This window comes from Thermobia domestica, chromosome 9 (genome assembly GCF_964235325.1).
Source record: "Thermobia domestica chromosome 9, izTheDome1.hap1.1, whole genome shotgun sequence".
NCBI lineage: Eukaryota > Metazoa > Arthropoda > Insecta > Zygentoma > Lepismatidae > Thermobia > Thermobia domestica.
Window position 1 is genome coordinate 10,780,716 of NC_137462.1, and position 10,817 is coordinate 10,791,532.

The following is a 10,817-nucleotide window of genomic DNA, read 5'->3' on the forward strand; positions in this document are numbered from 1 at the left end:
GTATCGGGAACTTCTACCAGCTGATCAGAGCGTCAATGCAACGTGTACTATCATCAGTTTAGCCGCGTTCAAGAAAAACTAAAAACTCTGGAGCCAGCTCTTCTGAATCACAAAGGGGTCCTCCTGTTACATTACAACACTAAGCCTCACGTGGCTAGGATGACCCGGGACATAATTCTACGCTTTTGATGGGAAACTATTGCATCCACCATACTACCCGGACGTTACACCGTCCGATTATTATCTGTTTCATTCCTTGGACAATCACCTTAGAGGACGCCAGTTCAAATCCCTAGTAGAGGTGCAAAATGAACTTGATACCACGCCCACCAAGTTCTACCGCGATGGAATCCATGGCCTTCCATAACGTTGGCAGGAGGTCGTCGATGCTGATGAGGACTATTTTTGATCTTCCAGATACGTCTTAGGTGGCATATCGTTGTTCGAAGGTGGTGGGTGATAAAGCGACAGAACTTTCTTGTTTACCTTTATAGCATCTATACGCGATTTTTTAAAACCAAAAACTAGTAAATCCAAAATCCAAGTGCTTTAACGAAAAATCATTCACCATAAATCTTGGACATGTAAAGAATTTCGAAGATCAATGAAAGCTTATTTCGAAAAAGTTATAATTTCAGTTTAAGTGACCTGCGATAAATGCTCCAGTGGGTGATATATTGGAACGGTTGCCAGAGACAGAGGGGGAGGGGACAGCACATGTTCTTTTATGAGATCTCTACAGAGTAAAATCAAATAATGTATTGTTTCCTTTGCCACCAAAACAGACGTAATAATCCTACTTGCGTAAAGAATTGGTATATTCTTTCGATAGCAAGTGCACAACATTGCTATAAGAACAAAATTCTAACATTAAATGAGCGTGTTTGTGACTTCATTTTAAAATATCATAAAATGATTACGTTCTAGCTGAAATTGGTTTACATCGCTGTATGCAAAATGTTAATTTAATCGGGAACAAGAGCTGCTTCTCCCCAGGCCCGTATCCAGGGGTGTCTAGGGGGCCGGGCCCCGTAAATTTTTGTTGACCCACTCTAAAATTTTCACGGTAGGCTTGCAAATGGACTATAATATGGTGATGCAATATAATATTATTGAATGGCCCCTCCCTAACTTTACCCAATGTCCCAGCCAATTTGTCTTCCTCTTCTTAATAATAGAAAAAAAATGTTCTTTTCTCCCCCCACCATTTCTAACACCCTGTCATTCGTTTCCTGCTTGACCCAACTAATTCTTTCCATTCTCCTCCACATCCACATTTCGAAAGCCTTCAGTCGTTTCTCATCCTTCTTGGGTAATGTCCATGTTTCTGACCCATACAGCACAATGCTCCACATGAAGAATTATATAAGTCTTTTTCTCAACTCTTTATTCAAGGTCCCACAAAATGGTCTTTTCTTTCTCTCAAAGGTTTGTTTCGCCATTCCTATCCTTGCTTTTATTTCACGTTCAAACTTATATTATCACTTATAATATTATCCAGGTATTGAAAACTAGTCACTTGTTCTATTTTTTTTCGTCCTCTTTCTGTATTTAACATCGACCCATTCGTTTTAATCACCATGGCTTTTGTCTTTCTAACATTTGTTTTCATCCCATATTCTTCACAGCCCTTCCTCACATTCTCTAACATCTTATTGATTTTTCCTTCAGATTTTGAAACAAGCACCATATCGTTTGCAAACCGTATACACTTAATCATTGAACCTCTCTTTTTCACGTGAACTAAATTGAGACGTCATACACTTTCAAAAGCATTTCTTAACAATATCCAAAACGATGGGAACCAGTCTATTATCACTTATAGTACGGTATATTATAAGCATAGATAAAATTGCACAGTGAAATTACGACAGTACTCTTCGATTTTGAAATAGGTGCAAAAGGTGAGAGAGAGGAGAGCTCTCTAACATTTGTATTCGCTTCAAGAAGAAAATGAAAATAACTCCCAAAATAAATCAATTGGAGAAAGCGCTACTAGAAAGCAAACTTCGTATTTCTTTTTTTTTTTTTTTTTTTATTATTAACTACACTGAGTTATCTTTCCCAACACTACTTCATATATTACTAACGGTTTATTCTTGTAGTCTGAAATATTTTATTATTAATTGTGTTTTAATACTTGTTTCTTTGTTCTTCGTTACAGATCCTCTGATACATGAAGTAATCTGACAAATAGATAGTAATCTTGCACGTTCTGGTTCCTTTTTTTGTCTGCCACAACCTGTTTGAGACCATGGGGTCTCGTGCGATGTCACGGCAGCATTTTTGGTGAGTTATTTCTTGTCAAACAAAACTAGAATAACTTCTATTTATCAAAGTAGATGAGAAATTTAAAGGAAAATGCGACACAGCCACTAGAATCCATCACCCAATCGCTTAACTTCACCTCCCTACGGAGACGGAGTCAATGATAGAGCGTTCAGCTATAGTTGGAGGATTCTCTGGATCGATTCCAGGCAGTGTGAGTTTCTGGTGGACAACGTTATGAGTTTTCTCAAAGTTTTCCATCATCCATCTCCTTTAATATAAAATGCAAAATGGTGGAACGCTGAAAGTTTAATTTCTTTTCCATTTTCCTACGTTGCCAAGTTCTCTCAAGTAGCTGAACTAGGATTTCTTATTTCAGTTTTACCTCACGCATTTCAGCCAACCATCAAGCTCAGCACTCAGGAAAGACTAGAAGGAATGCTCCCATAACTCGTTTTTGTACAACAACTTTTGATGGAAACTGATTCAATAATGGACTAAAAGAAAATATGGACTAAAAGATTTATCCCTTTTAATATTTGTTGCAGTCGAGAATACATGTGGCAAACTTGTATAATTCAGTGACTAGCTGTTCTGCATTTTTCTCTAAATTATGTTTGTTATATAGAAAGGATCACTCGAAGATCACGCACCCTGTCAAAAGAAAATAACAATGTTTTATTTTAGGGTTAGTAGAGTTTTAAATAAAAACTAGAACACTTCCTGTGTATGATTACACTAAAGAAAACAAATTAGTTGTTCCACGTTGTGATTCTACTGTAACTTCCAAACTATGAGAATTCAGCACTGAAACCGGAAATAGATAGCTCACGTCAGAGACTGAACCTATTCTTGCGATTTATTATTACACTCATGTGCAGAAGTTAATAATGTGGCTGCAGGATATATCGTACGAAGAAAACGAAAAACCAGTTGTATATTGGTGAAAGATGGAATTCCTAATGGTAATAGACTGAAAACAGAGTAAGAAAAGCCACATAATGGACAACAGGAACGAAACTGCACAGGCGCATGAAAATCAGTAAATATACGCATATGATACTAAACGAAAAAAAAAAATAGACTTACATGCAGGGACATAAATAGTGTGTGTGATCTCGCAGTGCAAAACTTGCTGCACAACATAATTACATGCTGATGTCAGGGTTACCAATACGTGGTTGGGGATGATTTCCCGTTGTTGGGTTAGTGCCTTCTTGGGCTTGTGAATGAATCTTAGAGCGACGTGAAATTCGCCTATCAAGCGTGTCCCACGTAAGTCTGGTGATCGACTGAATCAATCGAATCATCTAATATCGTGAGTCTCAAAATACTCATATGTTATTCCAGCTCAATGAGAATATACATTATTATCCTTTAGAACGAAATCATGGTCAACTGTACCCCGAAACAGACTAACATACTATGTCCAAGATTCATCCCAATCACGTGGGAAGACATGCAGGGGTGTGCAAGACTCTAGGATGATCCACCTCACACTATGGTTCCTCCATAGGTTCAAGGAAGCGTATTTCATTCTCTCCCCAGATGAATTCACATCGAGAATCAACTGGGATTCATTTGTGAACCGGACATGACTCCATTATTCCTGGATTCATGATTCTATTATTACTCCATGGTGCTGGATGTTCACTACATCAATTCAAATACGCTCTTCTTTGCAGTAGGGCCAATGAAACACGCCTTGCTGGTCGTGTGGCATACAGGTGAACCTCAGCTAGCAATCTGTACGCTGTAAACCTTGAAACGGTAATATCTGTAGCAGTTGCAAGATCCCTACCGAGATCTGAAGCGGTGCTATGTCTATTTCGCCTGGTTGTTAGACATAATAAACGCTTCTCTTGAGTAGTGGTACTTCTTGGATAGCCTCATCCGCCTTGACGAGAGATGTTTCATCCACAATCGTCAGTAGAACCTTAAGATGATATTTGGTGGGACACCAAGTTCACGCAACACTTGAAACTGGGTCTGACCTTCTTCAGTTGTGCCACGATTCTTCCACTTATATTATCAATATGATTTCTTTGCACCATTCTCCCAATACATGCATTAGCAATAAGGTCAACATTACGGCTGTGTGCATGCTGTATATGTCGGGAACGGTGTGTAGCAGTCAATAACTCATCTTGGGATAAATTCAACGAATTTACTACTCTTTTCAACAACAGTTTTATGCAATTCCACAGTATTTTATAGTTGTGCATATGAGTGTATATAGGAGCCAGTACTAAACTCGTAACTTGTGTTAAAGTTTACTACCTACGGCTTCAGAAGAAAAATAGCAACTGACATTAAGCTTATTCTTACAACGCTGAATCCATAAAAAGCAAATGTTTGCTATTTCTTGCCGTTTTTGGTTTACGGTGATCTATATTCAAATCGGAAGTGGTAGTAATTTCTACTATTTCCGCTTGCAATAGAGCAAGCTTCCTCAATCTGTTTCATATCACGGCGTCCTCTTTTGCGACATCCTCTTGCTAGCGACACCTATAAGTTCAAGGTAACCAAAAACAATCTTGTCACTTCTGACATCTCATTTGATAAACGTTCACAAAGAGGAAAAGAAGTTAGTTACGAGGCGGAAAAGCGATGAGAATTTAGTGTAACTAGTGACCTGGCTCACCTATTAGGTAGTTGAGCGCACAGAGCTCATTCAGTATTGAGGAGAAATACCGGTACAGAAATAGCTCGTTCAGGGTTGTTTGCTGTATGGCTTTAACGAGGTCTTGTCAATAGCCGCATCGAGCAGTTGAATTCGCCAGGTATTTAGAGATGATGCCATGAACGAACGCACCGTCAGGCATTGAATCCAAACGTACAGGTTGGGAGATCTGAATCTTTGTGATGAACTCTGCGGTGGGCGATCACAAGTGTTGGATGACAAGGCTCTAAATGCAGCCATAGACAAGGAAAGCAGTTAGACATCTAGTGAATTTGTCGAACGTTCCTAGGTTTCCAAGGAAAAGAAAGTCATACTTCATCTGCACCGCAAAGGAAAGCGCACAAGTTGAGCAAGTATGTGCCCCATACATTGTCAACAGCCAACAAGGAACAACGAGTGACAACCTCCTTGTCGTTGCTGTCTCGGTATTGCAAAACACCCATATTTAGTCGAGTGCTCACGAGTCATGAAAAATGGCTGCAGTATGACGAAAAGTAGGTCCACTATGACACTTCCTAACGTACAAGACATTGATGGTAACGACGTGACCCTGTGCTTGTCTCTTTCCATTTCTTGCTGTCTCTTATTAGTCTTGCTCTATAGGGATGAATATTGAAACCGAAAGAAGTCTTGAATTTCTACCATTTCCGGTATTACTAGAGAGATAAGGATGGAGATAGAATCTATCTTGGGACGCTGAATTTATTGCAGGAAACCACTTCTTGATATATCTTCCTCTTTTCCCTCTACGGTGATCAACATTAAACCCGCCACATATTATTGGGACGCTGAATGGATTCCAGAAAACCGCTTCTTGTTATACCATACAGATTCTAATTTGATACCTGTCGACAGCTAACCAAAAAGACGAACGGACGCAGCCGTTCTGTACCACTTAGGGTCACCAACTCTGAAAAATAAAGTTACCAGCACCCGTTCATAATCCCCAAAAGAGTTAAAGAATAATTGTATTTTAAATCTTGAAACGTATTGTTGAGTCTGACAAAAATACCGGTTTGCCGGTAACATAAGGGCTAGTTGGCAACTCTACTTCCCATATTTATGCAGGCTAGATTTTCCGACACGTGCACTAAACTAGTTTAAGTATGCATTACTTATCGGTACTGAAGCAGGCTCAAACTTTCCTTCATAAAAATATTTTCAACTGCCTCCAACTGTAGTGCTAATACACAAAAGGTATTGAAAGTTAAACTTAATGGAATGGAACTTAACAGAAATAAATTAGGAAATTTCTTGCTGACGAAATACAAAATACAGGGATTGCATCCGGGAAACGCGGGTGTTTGTTAACAGTTACTGGACTGTAAAAGAAAATTAAGAATTAAACACTCAAAACATAATTTAATGTAGTGCAAACTAAAAAAATTCTTGAGTAGAATCCCTTTGTGAGTAAAGTCCTAAATCTACCCCTTCCTTAAATTCAATTTTTACTTCACTCGAAGTGGAACATGCGGCTTCACAGTGTTTCTACTTATTTGCCGAGCACGAGTTCCCTCACTTTTCCCGGTTTGCAAAACAAATTAATTTATTTTATAAACTATTCCCTACCAAATAGCGTGGTAAGTAGCAAAGAGAAATGCATTTTGAGAAGTAAAAATCCGTGCTTTAAATTATCTTCAATTTCCAGGTTTCTTGAACTTTCCGTGAAATTCCTAGACTTTTTCAGGCTTTCTACGTTGGTGGGAACCCTGAAGTAACCGATGGAACTGGTTGAACATGAAAAATTACCCTATGCCACATTGTACAACTATTAATGAAATATTAACTTAGAAAATGTTAACAAAAGCGCCTGAGTTCATTTTAAGGAAATTGAATCTTAGGGTTTAGTAAATTAATGTAGGGTTTTATTTCGGGAGTAGTAAGCCTAGTAAATATTTTATTTAACAGGTGTTCGAATCTAACACTGACAACCTCCACACCATAAGGAAAGAACTGATGATTTATACTCCACAAGCAGGGGCGGATCCAGGGGGAGCGATCGATCGGGGCGATCGCCCCCCAGAAGAGAAAACTTTATTATATATATATATATATATATATATATATATATATATATATATATATATATATATATATATATATATATATATATATATATATATACATCCCAAAGTTTGGAGCCCTTAAAAGTAGCAGTATAGCAACCCCCCCAGAAGTCGGTCCTGGATCCGCCCCTGTCCACGAGAAAGTCTGACTGATACGTTTATGCACAAAAGTCTATAACCTACTCGAAAACTTGGAAAACTGGAATTCTGTGGACTTTCTAACCCCTCCCCTCAAAAAAAAAAAACTTTTAAGTTTGTAATTTCGATCCGAACAAGTTTCAACATGCAAATGGAAAAGTACCTGATTTACGAGATAGCAAACATCTATCTGCAATGCCAAAAATGCTGATGTTTGGAATCGGTGTGCTGCCTGCACATTATCCAATTGAATGTATGATACGCCATCTGATCAAGAATAACCTTCATAACCTATAGCGCGGAGGTTGATTTAATTTGTAACCTGTAATCATTCCTCTTTAATTTAATTTCATTGAGTAAATTGATATTGAAATGATATTGATATGATATTGAAAGATATTGAAATGATGTCCTACTTAATGACCCAATATAATTATCTTCCTTCGTCACCATCGCTGACAGATATTCTTGTTTTCTTTTGAGAAATTTTAAACAACATAATTTCATAGTATATATATCGAAAAATTTAAAAAATAGTGATTCTTTCTGTAGTTTCAATTTGTTTAAGTATTATTTTAAAGATCTTAAGAAATCTCTCTTTCTAAACAGGCAACCAGAGGCATCACTTATTGGATAAAAGTGTTCCCTCGAGATAAGTGTTCTGCTTAATTGAAGACCAGCTTCAACCACCAGACAACATTTCTACTGAACTAGTTCTTACCTTTCACTGAAGAAGCTTTCCTCCGTAGGGACTGAAATATTATATAATGTGAATGGAGAAAGAAGAAAATGGTTTCAATATCAAATCAAAATGCACTATCTTTTATTCAGTCTAGTTGACCAAGTGTGAAAAAAGCAGATATGAACCATAATAACCGAACTATAGTGTTCCACATGATACAGTGTCGCACCTAAATATGATATGGATTACTGACCAAAGTGTTCATGAATATGATATTCAGCAAAGACAGTTAAATGTATTTTTCACACTTACATTTTACCAGTGATTCTGTACTGTCTGTCATGCAGATTGAAACTTATGGAGCAATATTTCTGGTTTTGAGAAATTTGTCAAACTTATTTCATGTCTGCAATATGTTACTCACTATTGAAAAGCTACAAATCGCTTTAGATGGCTTCAGATAAGGACTGAATCACATTGCGAATAGCAAACCTATTATTTGTTTAACATTTGTAATCAACTAACTTGCATTTCTAGTGTTTTACTTCCAAGAAATAACCAAAACTCAGTTAAGTGTTTTGCCTTTGGAATCAAAACGATCACACATGATGCTGAAGATCAACAAGAGGACTATGGAGCGTCACAGTCCAAATGGTTGCAATGTGGATTCTACATAAACAAAGATACTTTTGTGTACATATTTTCCATTAACATTTTATGGATTACCATTTCGAGTAATTTTACATTGTCATCCAGATGAAGGCACTTCAAAATAAGACAACTCTTTTAAAACTTGGCACAGAAAATATGCAAACAAGTACACAAACATATATCCAGGACGTTTGAAATATGGATCTTCCTTGTGATAAGCAGCAAATTACTACTGGTAGCCGAGATGATGTCACATATGCTGAGTACAACGTATTTGCTCTCATCAAATCATCTGAAACTTCACGACTGTCTTCTCTTCTGGATTGTAGCAGATATTAGAAATGGTGTCATCACGTACTCTGACAATGTATATATGTTGAAAAAAGAAAGAAAAACAAAAAGAAAAGAAAAGACAAATTAATAAAAATCGGGGGAAGCTTTAATTAAGTGGGGTGGCTGGATCAATAGATGGATGGGGTATGTCTACCACCAATCTTCCGTGGATCTCTAGGAAGATTGGTGGTGACTGGATGGGCAGGCAGGGGAGTAGACTGGCGGACAGGACGGGTGTTTGGGCCGCTGGGCAGACGGTCCGGAAAGGGGGAGACGGGCAGACGGATGGGTTGAGGGGGCCTTGGAAGAAGGGAGGATGGGGGTGTGGGTGTTTGGCTTGACGGCCGGATATACACAACATATACACGTACGCACATCCAAACGCCTACACTCCTCATCACCACACACACAGATGCGGCGAGGGACCACGCGCAGCGATCCAGATGGGTAAGTATGTAGCATTTACAGACTTGTACACAATGGCTGACCATCTTCGGATAATTCCTCTGCTTGCTTCAAATGGGTGTTCAATATGTCTTCGCCCGCCTTTCTCTATATCCAACAATCTTTACTTCTTCATAATATATCTCTCTATCATAACAATCATTGGTTACGCAACCTACGTTTGTTCTATTATTTCTTCTTTCACACACTATGATAACAAGTACTCGCTTCTCTGATCAATATTGTTTGTTTCCTTTTCCACAGTTCCATTAGGGCATCTCTCTATCAGAATGTAGAATAGAGTGAAGAAATGAAGCAAAAAATATCACTGTTAACCATATTGCATATTCTACTAGAATGTTGTGCTGGGAGAACGTGCTATCAGGTAAAAGTTTAGATAGTATCCAGGTATGAGGAAATATTGAATAGTGGACATGTCCCACGGACAAAATCACTCGAAAGAACCCAATGAATACAATGGCTGTAATGTAAAATAGCAGAACGAGGAAGATAAGTGGGATGAAGGGGAGGTGAAAGGGTGGAGACAGTGTGGTGAAATAAATAAACAAAAAATATAAATAAATAAATTAAATAAAGAAATAAATTACTTAAATAGATAAGGTATAGTAGATAAGAAATATAAATAAAAAGTTAAATAAATAAATAAATAATTTAATTAATTAATCATTACCCTTCCCTCCACCATCACCATCATCATCATCATCATCATAACCCAAATCACCGACCACACGTCTCCAGTTTCCTTCCACCCGAATCTTTTATCTTTTTGCAGTATTTCATATTACAGTCGTTGTATCTACCGGCGTCTCTAGTGATTTTGTGAGTGCCATGCCTTAATTTTTAATGTTTTCTCTTCCCTTAATATCTACTCAAGACTTTTGACCTCAATACACATCCTTTCATACTAATCTTCTAGCAGAAGATTCAATATGGTGATAGTGACACTCGACTGGACTTTTGTGTAGTATTCTCCATTTTCTTGGGTCTTGGATACACTTTGGATGACGAGATTCTCAATCTTGAAAGCTAAATCCTTTATTCCTTCTGTGTGTTTTTGTTGATAAGGATCACGTACAGTACTTTTATGTCAACAGATTGCACACAAACATCATTCAACACAGAGGTGGCTCGTGAGGAAAGTCACACTGCTATAAGTTAATTTTATCGCTTGAGACTAAAAGAATAAAAGTACTAATTATTAATTGTTGTATACTACAATTAGTACTTAAAAAGATTTCTTCTTTTACTTTCAAGGGAAAAAGCGTTATTTTTAGCGGTGTAACTTTCCTCACGAACGCCTCTGTTCTCACATCCACAAACAGTTAGTGTTTCTTTTTCAGTTCTTTTGACGAAGAAGAAAGAAGAAGAAGCCTTACCACGACATATTATCTGTCTGTCTTGTTGGGCGCTTGTGCTTCTGTCTGACCTGACGCTGGGGTTCTTGATATCTGTCCTGAAGCCTGAATCCTAAATGTTGATCCCGACCTGATGCCCTCTGTGCCCTTATACCCGTCCCGAAGCCAGCCTTCTC

The 10,817-nt window shown here is 37.9% G+C and overlaps 1 long non-coding RNA gene across 1 annotated transcript; it reads left to right on the plus strand.

The window, feature by feature from the left end:
* The first annotated feature begins 2,166 nt into the window (after nucleotides 1–2,166).
* On the plus strand, nucleotides 2,167–10,176 carry LOC145693893 (uncharacterized). Its single transcript, XR_014132841.1, has 2 exons — nucleotides 2,167–2,289; nucleotides 7,765–10,176. It is a non-coding gene; the product is annotated as an uncharacterized LOC145693893 (long non-coding RNA).
* Nucleotides 10,177–10,817: the final 641 nt, after the last annotated feature.